This window comes from Bombus pascuorum, chromosome 10 (genome assembly GCF_905332965.1).
Source record: "Bombus pascuorum chromosome 10, iyBomPasc1.1, whole genome shotgun sequence".
Lineage (NCBI taxonomy): Eukaryota > Metazoa > Arthropoda > Insecta > Hymenoptera > Apidae > Bombus > Bombus pascuorum.
In genome coordinates this window covers 48,776-66,356 of record NC_083497.1, presented here as the reverse complement: position 1 = coordinate 66,356, position 17,581 = coordinate 48,776, and the positions used below count along the sequence as shown (strand labels likewise).

At 35.2% G+C, this 17,581-nt stretch overlaps 1 long non-coding RNA gene across 1 annotated transcript; it reads right to left on the bottom strand.

Moving 5' to 3' along the window:
- Positions 1-2,729: 2,729 nt before the first annotated feature.
- On the bottom strand, positions 2,730-17,345 carry LOC132911194 (uncharacterized). The gene is made up of 3 exons (XR_009658939.1): positions 15,858-17,345; positions 2,976-3,186; positions 2,730-2,867 (listed from the first exon to the last, which is right to left on the bottom strand). It is a non-coding gene; the product is annotated as an uncharacterized LOC132911194 (long non-coding RNA).
- Between the last annotated feature and the right edge of the window lie 236 nt (positions 17,346-17,581).

Below are 17,581 nucleotides of genomic sequence, written 5' to 3'. Positions count from 1 at the left end.
GACTTGCGATGTCGATAACGTTTTCATATGCTGTTAAGGTGGGGATCGCTAATTATTAAAAGGTTATTATCAAAAAAAGTTTACACAAAAGAACGTACTTTTCGCATACCATTTATATTTAATAGAGCGTGAATAACCGAGACCTTTTTTCCCAGGTAACCCAAGTAATCTACATTTAACCCAGATCCAACTTAAACTAATTTCGAAATAAATTAAATTAGATTTAGGTCAGGTCAGATCAGACATTTTTTAAGGTGGAAATCGCTCCTTCGCCTATCCTTTTACTTATTGATGCTACAATATCAAAATATAAAATAAATTTCAAACAAACTTTTTTTGATAATAACTTTTTAATAATCTGTGACCCGCAACTGTATGAAACCTTTACAAAACTACCCGAGGGGATGACTTCGGCAACATATTAAAAAATATCATTTAATTGCCATATATATATATATTCCCAGATCTAAGAAACTCATTTCGAATTAATTTAAATTAGATTTAGGTCAGGTCAGGTCAGATCAGACATTTTTTGAGGTGGAAATCGCTCCTTCGTCTATCCTTTTACTTATTGATGCTACAATATCAAAATATAAAATAAATTTCAAACAAACTTTTTTCGATAATAATTTTTTAATAAACTGTGACCCGCAACTGTATGAAACCTTTACAAAACTAACCCGAGGTGATGACCTTGGCAACGTGTTAAAAAATATCATTTAATTGTCATACATATATATCCTAGATTTGTTTCAAATTTTACAAATATAATCATGATAAGCGAGTTTGCCATTTATAGCCAATACTAATTAAAAATCCAAAATGTTTCGTATAGCACATATAAGTACAGTAACACACATATATTCTTAAACGTGTCTATAGGTGTGCGAATATTTTTTTGAGCCTGTGTACTTCAACCTGATCATATATGAAATATGAAATAATTTTTCAAATGATTATCCATAAATGTGTCAAAAATAGACTTACCAATAAAGCTTTCGAGCATCAACCAAAGGAAGTAGCGCCTATTAGCAGACATGTTGCACAGTCTTGACCACCAGTGGGATCTTGGTAGTTCTTGTTCTCCTCCACTCTCAAGGGCAACAAGCAGCTCGGTCGCTCGCCTCACCGTCGAACTATTATGGCTTGAACTCGATACGAATATCTCCTGCGAGTTCGACAAATCACTAATATTATCTCGACAGGTAAACGTCGAATCATCATCTTCCACGTCTCTTAAATCCTTCATTGGAAACATCATATTGCCTCTTCCTTGAAGTTTCTTTACTATGCAACGTTCTATATTAATATTGTTAGTTTTATTTTATATATTTATATATATATATATATATATATTTATTATTATTGTTATTTATTATATATTTATTACATATATATTTATTATTATTATTATTTATTATATATATATTATTTATTTATATATGTTTTAGGTGGAATCGTCGCTTTTTTCGATTAGCTTTGCTTCGAAGCTTGACTCTTTGTATTATGCGATCAGGTAAAGGTCAATAGCTGCTGTCGCTGATCCGGTTAAAACACTCCGTTGAATGCCAATGATCTGTAAATTAAGCAAGCAACAACTTTGTTGATATTTATTCAACAGTATCGAAGTTGCGGTAAGAGGAACGTTCGATTTCTACCAAGGGTCACTTATGTCATGGCGTAGTATTTTATTGAAATATACTTTCAGTATAAAACAGTAAAGAACGAGATAGTGAAATCAATTTAGTGGGGGCCTGGTGGTCCACCCCCATCCGGCCACGGTCACAAGCTAACGACACAGCGGGGCCCGCTTGTCCACCCACGTCTGCGCCGGTACTGGGGTATCCCGCCCCTGCACCGTAAACTTCATTATTTATATTTTCCGACGTATCATCATTATCTTCATCGTCAAGGGTATGTTTTATCGTGTGTTGGTGCCTTCTCGTCTTGGTGCCACTCACTCTTTCGCACCCTACCCCGGTCGGGACCGATGCAGGGTGACGGGGAGCCCCACGTGAAGGTGAGGTGAGTGGTCTTGACAGATATGAGCCCACCAACTTCTCCGAAGTTCTCCGCACCGGATCAGCGATCTGACGGGCGCCACAGCGCCGACCAGCCGCCACCCGACTATAGGTGAACATCAGATACATCGGGGTTTCTCAGGGCATGATGCTACGCACTGAGAACCCATACCCGCCTCGTGCTCCCCATGTGAAGTGTGTATCTATGTGAAGTCCAAGGTGTTTGACTTGCCTTGTTTGTGTTATTTGCGTGCCGTTCAGGAAGATGTTTGGTGTTATCTGTTTTCTCAATGTGAATGTGATGTGGTTGCATTTGTTAGGGTTAGCTTTGATTTGTTTGTCTTGTAGCCACTTTTCTATTTTTGTGATGTGCTCTTGTAGTATTGTGGCTGCTGTTACAGGGTTAGTGTGCCTGACTAGCGCGGCTGTGTCGTCCGCGAATGTCAGTATTTTGCTATTGGTAGTTGTTGGAATGGTGGCCGTGTATAGTGTGTATAGTATGGGTCCTAGGACGCTTCCTTGTGGAACACCTGCTTTGATGTCTTTGGCTTCGGAGTGTGCGTCCTTGATTTTTACTGTGAAGGTTCTGTTGCTTTAGAACCATGACGTATATTACACATATATAATATAGATAATATAAGGATAAAGGGAAAATCGAAAGAAAATCGACATACCGTAGGAGTTTCTTTTATTTTGCATAACTATACAGTAATTTACAGTAATAAACATCAAATCCTACGGTTACAACACTTATACGACATTTTATTATATTTTATTTTAACACGCAAAACATGTATGTATAACATCTACATCTAAAGCATTTAGTACTAATACTGTATTGCACACCTGTAATCAGAAAATCGTGTCCGTCCGGACACAGTATTTCATATTTGGCCTACCTATAAGTTGTTTGAAAATAAGATAAGAGAAAAATGTAAAGCCGAAGGACCTTACCCCTTCTGTTATGCGTCCTAATTGTGGCCGGAGCGGCCACTACTCCACCGGTTGCTATTTGTTCAAAATCCAATACAATCTCGCTTCCTTCGGGCAGCGGAGAATAAAATATTTCGAGGACCGGAGGTCGGTGGACCTCGTTGTTGTTCTCCCGCCGATATTTATATCCGCTTACACGGATCATGCGTAGATCAGGACAATGGTCTACGATCTGGAACGGAAAGAGAAAATTCATACGTTTAGTTTACGACAGTTGGATAAGGTAGTTAATACGAATATACGTTGTTACAGGCAGATATATCTTTTTCATTTTCAGCTAGTTTACGGGGATGTTGAAGAAGTTACAGTAACGAGATATCTTAGTAGGATTATAGTAATTTAAACTTTGATATTGCTACGTCCTTCTATATGATATAATTGATTTCAGAAATGTGTAATATTGTTCAAAATATAGTGAGAAAAAATTCTGTTAAATATTTATTAGATTTCGATTTAAAATTTGAAGTTAAGCGTACGCAACGTCCTTAACCTTAAACCTTATTATTGACCTTATATTATATTAACCTTATTTGAAGATAGAGATATAAAGGTTTGAAGATATCACCAACTTTTCTCATTAAGATAGAAAAACGCATAAATTAAATGAGAAAATCAATATTTCCAAATAGCATTGGAGGATTTCCCTTAATTTCCACGACACTTTTGAATTTGAAAAAGCATAAAACATTTGAAAATCTATGGAAACGAATGCACATACAGAGCTTAACGAAACGGCTCATACCTTCTATGTACACTCGACGGTAGAAAAAGATCGCAGAAAGAACGAATAAAAAGAACGCGATGAGTCGGCGGAACATGTCATTAATTACTATACACGGTTCGTACCTAACGAAGAAACGTGAATCCGTCGCGACGGCGGCATTGCCACTCGAAGTTCATTGGAAGTCGTCCCCTAGGTCTTACATTAATTAACAATGTCAAGGCTTGATATGACATCGACGAGTAAAAGAACGCTTCTAAAAAAGGTAGAAAGAGAAAGAGGAGAGAGAAAATTCGAGTAAACATCAAAGAAAACCATATAGAAAAAAAAAACGGAAATGATCATGTACAGGCTGTTGATATTTATACAAATTCATATTTTTATGAATATAATTAAGAAAACGAAACGTAGGCAGAGAACTGTTTCACGTATTAAATATCATAAGAAGTATTTTATTAGGCAGTTTTGAAAGTTTATAACGAAATTTAAGAAACTTTTAAAGGTATTGTGCTTTCATTATAGAATTAGCGTATCATTAAGCGGCACATTCGATAATATTTTGTTATTTTTCTGGGTAGCTTTGCGATTTTTTTTCTTCTTTTTTTTTTTTGTGTGTGATGTAAAAACTATTTTAGAAATGTCAAATGTCATATGAATAAAATGGGGTAAATTCTCAATGAATACCTTCGTCTACTTTTCATGGAAATAATATCTTTTTTCCTTGCTGGAAATCACACTGTTTCTATTACCCAGAAATATTGCTACAGAAAGATATCTGTAATTGACACATTTTTGACGTCTAATTAAAAAAACTGTTTGTCAAACAGTATTTTGCAAAATTACGTAATTTTTTTATTAGATAATTTTCTTTAGATCTGATAAATATATGTAATATATAGAATATAATAAATATCAGGTGTGTAAGTATAAAACCGGAATTGCGACTGGCGATGAAAAGTGGATATGTTTTGAGAATTCTGAGCGTAAAAGATCATGGGTAGCTCCAGGCGAACCACCGACATCGGCTACAAGAACAAATCGCTATGGACGGAAAACGATGCTCTGTGTTTGGTGGGATCAGAAGGATGTGATCTATTATGAGCTGTTAAAACCTGGCGAAACCGTTAATACTGAGCGCTACCGACAACAAACGATCGATTTGAATCGAAGCTTTGCGTGAAAAACGACCAGAATATGAAAAAAGGCAACACAAAGTAATTTTGCTCCATGATAATGCACCATCGCATACAGCAAAACCGGTCAAGGAAACGATCGAAGCGTTCAGTTGGGAAATACTTTCGCACGCGGCTTACTCACCAGACTTGGCTCCGTTCGATTACTATTTATTTGTATCGATGGGACACGCACTTTCTGACCAGCACTTCGCTTCTTACGAAAATGTACGAAAATGGCTCGATGACTGGTTTGCCTCAAAAGAGAGACAGTTTTTTTGGCGTGGCATCCAGCAATTGCCAGACAGATGGGGAAAATGTATAGCTAGCGATGGGCAATACTTTGAATAAAATATTTCTAATCATTGTATTTTCTATATAAAAATTCCGGTTTCATATTTACATACAACCGGTACATCAAGCTGTAGAACATAAATTTACTTATTATGTAACATGTGGAAATGTCAAAAGCGCTAGGAATTTTTCAAATATTTTCGATATTTTATATATAATAACTTTTGCAGCTTTACATTTCTTATAGATGGATAAAAATGTGTACTGTACTGTACATGTGACGTTCGAAACTTGAGAGAGGCCTCGTCGGAAGAAACGACACAAAGAACAGAAAAAAAAAACAGTAGCATGGCAAAAGAGGGTGCAGAGTCAGACGAACGATGCGAGGTGATTAATATCACCGGAGAAATTCGCGATCCAACGACGACTTTCCATCTATTCTCGCAGGTATCGCTCGATAACGCGCCTATTAATTGGATACCGATTCCTATCTCAAGAGAGACATTGTTACTCGTATATAGGTGGCTCGACGAAATTTCCATGGAATATTTACGAGACGCGTTGCGAATATTTACGAATCGTGACTTTTATGCATGGTTCGAAATTTTTCACGCGTCCATTCAATCCTTTGAATTTTACGATATGAAACAATGTCGCATTTTGACAATGTCTCAGAGTACGATATACTATATACTATATCAGTGTTATTTCCAAACTTTTGCATAAATATTCGGACACTTGACAATTATTGCAGATATCAAGATAATGCATACGAAATGTTGTTTCTCTAAAACTTCAATTTAGCAAGCAATATTACTAATTATGAAATTTTCTCATATCGTTAAATATCAACAGTATTATGGATGAAGAAATTTCTTATAAATGACATACATTGAACGTTAGAGAGATTTATAAGGAACACATCGAAAGTTCATTATTGGTCATCATAGATAATCGCTATTTTCGTATGATCCTGTTACAGAAGTTCAAAGTGGAAAGAAGAACATGAAAGTTGCTAGAAACAAACCTAGTATATAGGAAGACTTTAACGCTTTATCTACATCACTCAGTCAGGTCTTTAACACAAAAAAGCTGTAAATGAAGAAAATTATAACAGCTGTATTATAAGAAATTCTTCATCTTAAAATTGGCGATTCTTACAAACCTGTAATAACGAAACTGAATATTCACTGAGAAAGTACCTTGAATGAATTGGAAATTGACTTCCACAACATTTACGCGCAGTTAAAGGTTGTGTATTTTCGTGCAGTCGCGGGGAGACGCGATCGCGTTGAGGCGCGTCAACGGCAGTCGTAAATCCCCGTTACGATTATACGAATCGACACCGCGAGCAGGCCGATCCCCTTATTTCTGTTAGGATAATAGGGCTGTTTGTGGTTGAATAACTGTAGTCTACAGTTATATAACAGAAGTATATTTACACCAGATTACAACCCGTAGACCGTATAGAGAAAATCTTGGAGGTCGTCGGACAGTACAATGTTTGACCCGAGGGTGGATAGCGTTAGCGCGTTGAATGCCGAGACCGTGTTAGAATAGTAGACGTGACTGGCCGATGTGTAGAAGAACAGTACGAGGTATGTTAGAGCAAAGTATTTGACTGTCCGAGGAGTGTAAGAGCAGTGTGACTTGACTGTGAAGTGAGGGTAACGATCCGCGATGCCCATTGGTTATAGCCAATGTTAATAAACGAAATACGAGGAGAAAGGCTCCTGCAGATATGGCTCATGGGTGTCCTTGTTCTTGGGAAAAATCAGCTGTTTCGCGGGGCACAGCTGCTTTCTCCGTAATTAGCAAGGACCGTTCAAAGGACCATCCATAAACCGAAAATACTTATGTGAATAGAAGTTAAGCTGAAAATATTCGGTTTATGGTGGTTCCTTGGGTTTCTTGTATGTATTATGTATATATGTATTAATTTAATATTAGAATACACATATAAATATCATAAATATCATAATATGTATCTAAATAATAATCTAATAAATAAATAAATATGTCTAAATACAATACGCAAATTCTTTAATTTTAGCTGTATGTAATATTTGTGTATATATATTATTTGAATCATAATATGCTAATTTTGCGAGTAGTATATGTATATTTATGTATACCTATATAACTACGTAAATCTAAAATCCTAATGGGATAAAGCAATTACAGTCTTTAATGACTAAATAACTTGTGACAATGGTGCGCGTTTAGCTACTAACATTTTACTAAAATTTATTATCTATCCATTAATATTACCATCATTATCTGTCACGAATAAAAGAAATGATAAAAACTGTTCGGCTTTTTTCATAATAGCTACAATGGTAAAGCTATAATAATACTATAACTAAAATCGACGAACTGTTATGAAGCAGATATTGAAGAAAACCTAGTCACCCAAATAAATAATTAATAAATAAATAAATAAGTCACCCAAATAAATAATAAATTTCCCAGCAGTACCATTGAGATTCTATTCCACGAAAAAAGAGTACAGTCTGCACTTTGAAGCGACAGACACGCGTGTCAACTCTAACAAAACACATAAGTACTAAGATATTTTGTTTCCATGTCAATCTTCTGTCCAGAATCATGCCCGGATATCCGACTGACTCTTTATCTGGGATAGGTATATTGTTTATCGTCACCTGTGGGCATGTTTGTTTTCGTAGCGTGAAAGTTATGTGGCTGGATTTGTTAGAGGAAGATTTGAAATAGAACTGCGATACATTCGATATGGAAGAATGGTTTTTGGGTCGTCACACACACACACACAGAAGTCAATGGCTGGAAACGTTTGAAATATACACGCGAATGCGTGAAAATGGAGTAATCGAAGCCAGTTCGGGATATTTTTCGGTTTTAAATTATATCGAATCTGCTTTACCTGTTCCTGTGCTACTTTTTTTATTAGATCGACGAAACAATGATTAGAAAACGAAAAGAGGACGGTTTGAAAATTTAAAAAGAATATGACTCAACAATATCGCTTGTAGTTTTACATCGAATTCATAGATTGCCTGTTTTAGTACATCTTTTTTATATTTCAATCTTGTTCTAGTTTTAACAAAGAAAGGCTCTTAATGGTTTAAAAAAAAAACTTTAGCGCAAAATAGAATCAAAAGATCGTCCATATTAACTGTTAAGGTTATTCGATGTATGTGGAATTAAAGAAACGCGTGGGTAAATTGTAAGGTATTGTAAGTAAGTAAGTAAGTAAGTAAGTAAGTAAGTAAGTAAGTATATATATATATATATATATATATATATATATATATATATATATATATATATATATACACACACTTATGTTAACAATATGTATATATATATATCAAACATATTGCTAACATACTTTGCATAGTGCTCGTGCAAATTTGCATATTCTATATGCATAGTTGTTGTATATTTCTTACACATTTACGATGCATAAACATCCGCCATCTACTCATCACAGTGCTAACGAGATTTCAAAATGATTCCTATAACACGAATAATACATTCATAAAATATGTCTGCAAATATCTGAATATTCTTGTGTTGTATAGCAAAATATACAATACGGACTCCGCCATTAAAATGCAATACAGCCAGCCTAATTTCTTCTTCGTTCCATGCAAAAGAAGAAAGAAATACGGCAAACGGAAACGAAAGAGGGCGGTTTAGACAGAGGCAAAAATTTCGTACGTATTCGTCCTCCTTTCTTGTCGAAATGCGAAACTTTTCAACTTGAAAGCCAGCAAGTCAATGTGTTTCCTGGCGAACACGCAAAAGTGCGACCATGTCGGCCGAGATTTCCAGCGAAACGAGATCACCAACATGACGTGGAAACTTTTCCCAAGTTTCATCTCGTGAACGTCGCGTCGATTTGTTATGCTTCCTCGTAAGAAAGATTGCTCAATTTCGAGAGGAACGTAGTATTGATCAAATTAGGACTGTGAAATGAAATCGCAACCAGCCAAATAATGATTCATGGCATGTCTGATTATCGATATAAAATATCAAAATTGGAAAATCAATGACAATGGTTGAATAAGATGTAATTAAAAATCTCGTAAAAAAAATGTAACGATATTGTATCGATATGAATTCAATTACTATTTCAAATAACTACGATTTCAGTATCGAATTTGCCAAAATTTGCTCCGCTGGGCAATGGCCATTTATGTATATACTATGCGTGTTAAATATAAATACGTATATGATATTTTGAAACTTTATTGACATTGAGACAGGATTATCATGTTTATATTGGCAAAAATTTAAATCAATCTAGAAATGTGTATAATACACGCAGTAAATTAGTACACAGCCATGGCGAGTATTTTATAATAAACGTTTAATATAAAGAGCATTTAATATAAACGGATAATTCAGTGTTTAAATTTACTTTTCCATCTTTACGAAATATGTACCTGCACCAAATAGCATCTTGCAGTTCCTACGTACATTTTTAGATTTGTTTCAAACTTTATCAGACGTAACCATGATAGTTGGATTGTAGTGCTAATTAAATTTCAAAATGTTCCGTGTCACACACGATATATTCATTAAAAGTCTCCATAAATGTTCGAATACTTTTTCGAACCAGTGTAAACTTACGAGATCGTGTGGTATGTAGTTTTTTTCTAGATTCGTCAATTTCTAAAAACTAAACTCAAAATGTGCGCTCAAGTCGTTTAACACTTGTTGAAACAATTTGCTGCACGTTCATCGTGCAATTAATTGACAATACGGAACAATAAGAAGATCGAGCAGCCGCCACATGGAATCAATGAACACGTGCCAATTAACGCGATGCAGTTAATAGTTTGGCAGTCTCGATTGTCTCTCCTAATATTTATTCATTCCTTATCTCGTGCATCCTGACGACGTATTAATAATCACGCACGAATATTCGTAGATACACGCTCGCACGCGTGCTTCTATTGCTTCAAATAGCACGTGCCTCGAATATGATAACAGATAGACACAGGCCGGTCAGCATACGGAAATTTCGTTCCTTTCATGTTTCAAACATCTCCTATGGCTCTGTGTGTGTGTCCCATTCGACGAGTCGACAAAGTCAATTCGAACAATACTTTCGACAGAGACGTTTCTTCCGGACAAAGAAGCTTTCAAATAAAACAAAACGAACGCTTTAAAACGCTCTCTCTGTTTGTGTTATATGTACCTTGTAGAGTGTATCGAGACGTAGCAAAATGTTTGTCGAGCTAAAATTCTCGCATATGAGACACAGGTTGTTTCACCTTTTCAAATCTTCTGCGAACACGTGCGAGAACTTAAGACTTTCTGGTTATGGTTCGATTATAAATTCCTCAAGCGATTCAATGGATTCGATGGATTTATTTATCATGTAGGATATAGCAGGATAAGACGTCCAGAATAAAAACCGATTTTATCAAGCAACGCACCATTCGATAATTTACCGGAAGCAAACGTTACAAACCTATTTTCATCACTCTGTCTCAATTTTGTTCAACTACGGTGCATCTTACCAACAAGTTTGAAAAAGGTTGAGAATAATAGTTATGCCAATATGTTGATATCGTAAATACAACAAAGTAAACGCTCTGAAACTTCAATATTAACTCCATATTTTTCAGCACCTTTTAGCGTTTTTCAATTTTTATACTTGGGATTTGTAACGAAAAAATCTAACAAAAATTTCTCTAACCTAAATCACTTGTTTACAATGTCCTACGATTTTTTTTAGAATTTTTGCCTACCATCAAATAGAAAAAATAGGAAAAAGACGGAAAATCCGAATTTAGCCTATAACGACACTTCCGGTTGAGTTAAAGGGTTGGAATGGAATTGGTTTATGATGCATCGATGCTTCATCGAAGCTTCGGGATAGATGGTAGTTATGGAAAGTTGATTGAAAATTATGTTACAGGTATCAGTTTGAGGACACATGTGGGATATTTGTTGCATCTGGAAAAGAGATAGGTAGATAGATGCTTAGGATCGAAAGAAAGAAGAAAGAAGAAAGAAGAAAGAGCAGAAAGACAGGAAACTTAATATTAAATAATTAAATAAATGACAACACAAGTACTCAGGGAAAACGAAAATCTAAAGTAGTATTAATATAAAGCCAATATAATTATAATAACAATTTTTTAATAGCAAAGCGATAATAATCAATTGATATTGATATAAGCAGTGAAATTATAAATGGCAAAATGAAAATAAATGTTATGTACATGTTACATTATTAGATACATACAATATTAAAAATCATATAAATCTGTTGTATTGTTATATAAATTGTATGGAATGGAATTTTCTCTCGTAATAGGCGATGATGTATTATTACGATCAAAGTATGTTTATTGAGAAATGTACTACGAGTGAGATATCAATTCTGACACTGAATGTTGTAAATGATGAGCGCATGATGCGTAGTATCATACTGTGTATGATATTTTTTATCAAAATATTTATTATTTAACAAAATTTATTTTCACCTATCGTAGTAGGTTGAGCAGGTGTATTTATGAAATTCAATAACGAATCTTCTATTGTTTGTCTAGGGTGGCGTTTCCTAGGTAGTTCAGTGGTGACTGAAATGTTTCGTGTATTTGAAATATGTGCGCCCTGCGTGTTTGAATTGTTGTTGTCTTGTTATATGCAAGATCGTATTGCATACTATTTTCTGAATTTATTGTATCTTTTCTTCTTAATCAAAATGACAATTATTCCTCCCCCCACACACACACATATATTTTTTTTTCCCCATATCGGCTGCCTATCCAAATCTCAACTTTCTACTATGTCCTTAATATTTCCCCACTTATTAACCAACTTTTTAAAATGTTTATTTTCTTACAAATACTTAAGTAACGTATATAGCTCAATAGATCTATGGTACAGTTATAGAATTGGAAATACCACAATTGCAAGAAAAGTTTGTAAGGCTATTTGGTTCTACCTTAAAAAAAGAATTTTTTCCTGTATCTTCCAAAGAGAAATAGTTAGAAATATCTGTAATAACATAAAATAATATAAAAAATAATATAAGAAATAATATATGAGGATTTCTAAAATGTTTCCAATTTTCCAAATTGTGTAGGAGTCATAGATCACAAGCACGTGAGAATAATAAAACCAGAAACGTCCACTACGTTGCATTACAATTATAAATAATATTTTTCTGTAGTACCGCTCGGAATAATGGATCATTATATTTCAAATTATATATAATATAATTTTATGTAATTATTCTATAAATTAAAATTAATATTACAATAATATTACATAGATGTAAGAGCTGCCAGAAAATAATCTAACAGTTACATTTTTGAAAGAATTGAATTTTGTAAAAAAAATTACAAGTGTTCCGAATATTCCCAAAAATTAGCCACGTAATGAAACGGAATACAGCGAGAATACGTTAACATAAAGAAAGTATTTTTAATTACCGACTAACTCGAGCCTTTTATTTTGTTGGAACATGCATTTTATCGAATAAATGGAAAGTTTTCCGAAAGCCGCTGAATATAAAATTATCTTTTACTGTAGATGTTATAAAGCGTTGTTGCATTCTACATAATGCGAAGTACGAAGTAGAGATGAGTATCACTAAGAAGATTTAATTATAAAGGGATTGCATAATAAAACTTGTACTGAGAATCAAGACAAACAGGTTTAACCATAAAACAAATAAGAAACAACCTCGCGGACTATTTTGTTAGTGATAATGGAAAAGTGTGCTGACAGAACGAACACATTCAGCGTAATGTTGACGAAGAATTACATCAACATAACGATACTTATTTTGTATAAAACAAAAAAATGTACATATGCTTGGATTCGTATCTATCGTAGAGAATTATGTTTTTTATAAAAATGTTAAAATATTGAAAAATGCTGAATAATATTAAAACGATCGTCAATTTTAGCATTTGCTTGCAAAATATACTTTTTAAGAAGAAAAAGGCTTACTAGCGCAAATTTTCTCCGCTTCAAATTCGAATGTAAGTTTCTTCGTACTTGTAACCGAGTCAAATTTTCTTTACTTTTGTCATGGCATGGAATGTTGGGTTGTCATGGTATAACGTTTTCACGGTGAATTTTCGGATAATTTCCAACCTCTTCGATAAACAATTCCGTGTTGAAAGAATCTGCTCCATTCCGCTTCTTTTTTGGCCATTACACGCCAGTACGATCGTTTTACAATTTGGCAAAGGGCATACGATCATTGCGACATCGCTTGTTCAATTGCAGTGTCACGGTCGTCGCATGCTCGTGTTTATTGCACGATTAAAAACATACGCATACGTATACCTGTCGAATCGTACACCGTCACCCCGTGGACAATGTCGCGACGCCCTTTGCATCGACCGTAAATAGACCGTGGAACAGCGAGCGAAGCGAGTATCGCGGCTGCAGTGATTGTGTACACATTTCCACGTATACTCGTATGTATAAGTAGAGTGAAACGTAATAGCAGTAATATATTTTTCTTAATAACTCGAAAATTATGAGTTTGCTGCATTTCGTACCACCACCGTTATATTTCTTGAGCAGAAACTTTCGAACAAGGTATCATACGCTTTAATATTCGTCAAGGCAGCAAATTTTTAAGTAGTGTCAAATTTTATTCGCTCCCCTAAGGAATATAAAGGACTTTTACTCTCACAAGTATAACTCGGGCAGCTCGAAAATTTCAAAGATTGTGAAATTTTACGTACAAGTAAGCCATCCGTAATATTTTTCGTTGCTGCCATAATTCGATCTTAAGGGGTGAAATCGCTCCTTGAAGAAAAATTCAGAATTTTCTATCTGAAGCGAAATATTTAAAAAACGGTGAAAGATATGTAGGAAAAAATGTGAACGAAAATTGCATCGTTTTATCGTATTCACTTAACTATGTAAACAAATTTTCGAAAAATTCATGATTTTCAAGTTACCACTCTCCGTTCCCCAAACCACCCCATAAAAAAATGCTTGTATATAATTCAATATAATTAGTTGTATATACCACAACGAGTTTTACTTCTGTTCCTTTCTACAATATAGGATTTAAAAACGTATTTCCTGTACCTTGAAGATTTTATAGATTGTTATAGAACAGCTTTCAGATTATTGTTTCGAGTAATAATCATACCATTGAACAAATTTTTCTATAGCGCGTTCCAATCTATTTTGTTATCACAGAGTTCAATAATTCCAGAAGTTACTTTCTGATATCAATCACTTCTGCAAATTTATCATACTCTTCAAATAAACATTGATATACCGATAAATCTCTAAAAGTAAAACTACGTTTATAATAGTACATTAGTACTTTATCCAGAATAATTATACGCTTTCACGAAAGTATTTCAACACTTATTGCAAAGAACTTTTATGTTCATATTGTATGTTGAAAGTCATTAACATTACAAGATGCCACTATCAGTATTATATCGAATAAATTTGAAACCAATCTAGAAATGTACATAGGAGTTACAAGATATTTATCGTGAACATGCATTTAGTAAAAACTTAGTATACAACATGAAACTATCTTAAGCATATAATAAGTAAGCATTAAATATGGTGCCGCTGAATATTGACGCTTATTAATATAATGGATAATGTTATTGAACGCTTAAATACTTTTCTGGTCTTTGTGAAATATAACTTGGGTATTCAGAAACAGGAAGCGACTTGCGATGTCGATAACGTTTTCATATGCTGTTAAGGTGGGGATCGCTAATTATTAAAAGGTTATTATCAAAAAAAGTTTACACAAAAGAACGTACTTTTCGCATACCATTTATATTTAATAGAGCGTGAATAACCGAGACCTTTTTTCCCAGGTAACCCAAGTAATCTACATTTAACCCAGATCCAACTTAAACTAATTTCGAAATAAATTAAATTAGATTTAGGTCAGGTCAGATCAGACATTTTTTAAGGTGGAAATCGCTCCTTCGCCTATCCTTTTACTTATTGATGCTACAATATCAAAATATAAAATAAATTTCAAACAAACTTTTTTTGATAATAACTTTTTAATAATCTGTGACCCGCAACTGTATGAAACCTTTACAAAACTACCCGAGGGGATGACTTCGGCAACATATTAAAAAATATCATTTAATTGCCATATATATATATATTCCCAGATCTAAGAAACTCATTTCGAATTAATTTAAATTAGATTTAGGTCAGGTCAGGTCAGATCAGACATTTTTTGAGGTGGAAATCGCTCCTTCGTCTATCCTTTTACTTATTGATGCTACAATATCAAAATATAAAATAAATTTCAAACAAACTTTTTTCGATAATAATTTTTTAATAAACTGTGACCCGCAACTGTATGAAACCTTTACAAAACTAACCCGAGGTGATGACCTTGGCAACGTGTTAAAAAATATCATTTAATTGTCATACATATATATCCTAGATTTGTTTCAAATTTTACAAATATAATCATGATAAGCGAGTTTGCCATTTATAGCCAATACTAATTAAAAATCCAAAATGTTTCGTATAGCACATATAAGTACAGTAACACACATATATTCTTAAACGTGTCTATAGGTGTGCGAATATTTTTTTGAGCCTGTGTACTTCAACCTGATCATATATGAAATATGAAATAATTTTTCAAATGATTATCCATAAATGTGTCAAAAATAGACTTACCAATAAAGCTTTCGAGCATCAACAAAAGGAAGTAGCGCCTATTAGCAGACATGTTGCACAGTCTTGACCACCAGTGGGATCTTGGTAGTTCTTGTTCTCCTCCACTCTCAAGGGCAACAAGCAGCTCGGTCGCTCGCCTCACCGTCGAACTATTATGGCTTGAACTCTATATGTTCAATATCGGCTATCGGAGCCTCTTTCTTTTCAATGTCTCCTTTTTCCTCCTCACCAGTCGTGATAACATGAATGGGGGCCTGGTGGTCCACCCCCATCCGGCCACGGTCACAAGCTAACGACACAGCGGGGCCCGCTTGTCCACCCACGTCTGCGCCGGTACTGGGATATCCCGCCCCTGCACCGTAAACTTCATTATTTATATTTTCCGACATATCATCATTATCTTCATCATCATCTTCATCATCTATTTGTTTTATGGCGTATGGTTAACGAGCCATAAGTCATGAGCGTAAAAGATCATGGGTAGCTCCAGGCGAACCACCGACATCGACAACAAGAACAAATCGCTATGGACGGAAAACGATGCTCTGTGTTTGGTGGGATCAGAAGGATGTGATCTATTATGAGATGTTAAAACCTGGCGAAACCGTTAATACTGAGCGCTACCGACAATAGACGATCGATTTGAATCAAGCTTAGCGTGAAAAACGACCACAATATGAAAAAAGGCAACACAAAGTAATTTTGCTCCATGATAATGCACCATCGCATACAGCAAAACCGGTCAAGGAAACGATCGAAGCGTTCAGTTGGGAAATACTTTCACACGCGGCTTACTCACCAGACTTGGCTCCGTTCGATTACTATTTATTTGTATCGATGGGACACGCACTTTCTGACCAGCACTTCGCTTCTTACGAAAATGTACGAAAATGGCTCGATGACTGGTTTGCCTCAAAAGAGAGACAGTTTTTTTGGCGTGGCATCCAGCAATTGCCAAACAGATGGGGAAAATATATAGCTAGCGATGGGCAATACTTTGAATAAAATATTTCTAATCATTGTATTTTCTATATAAAAATTCCGGTTTCATATTTACATACAACCGGTACATCGGTCACAAGCTAACGACACAGCGGGGCCCGCTTGTCCACCCACGTCTGCGCCGGTACTGGGGTATCCCGCCCCTGCACCGTAAACTTCATTATTTATATTTTCCGACGTATCATCATTATCTTCATCGTCAAGGGTATGTTTTATCGTGTGTTGGTGCCTTCTCGTCTTGGTGCCACTCACTCTTTCGCACCCTACCCCGGTCGGGACCGATGCAGGGTGACGGGGAGCCCCACGTGAAGGTGAGGTGAGTGGTCTTGACAGATATGAGCCCACCAACTTCTCCGAAGTTCTCCGCACCGGATCAGCGATCTGACGGGCGCCACAGCGCCGACCAGCCGCCACCCGACTATAGGTGAACATCAGATACATCGGGGTTTCTCAGGGCATGATGCTACGCACTGAGAACCCATACCCGCCTCGTGCTCCCCATGTGAAGTGTGTATCTATGTGAAGTCCAAGGTGTTTGACTTGCCTTGTTTGTGTTATTTGCGTGCCGTTCAGGAAGATGTTTGGTGTTATCTGTTTTCTCAATGTGAATGTGATGTGGTTGCATTTGTCAGGGTTAGCTTTGACAATAGTTGACATGTACAGTGATTCACGAACATGAGTTTGGATCTTATTAAATTTACTTTATAATATAACAGTATTTG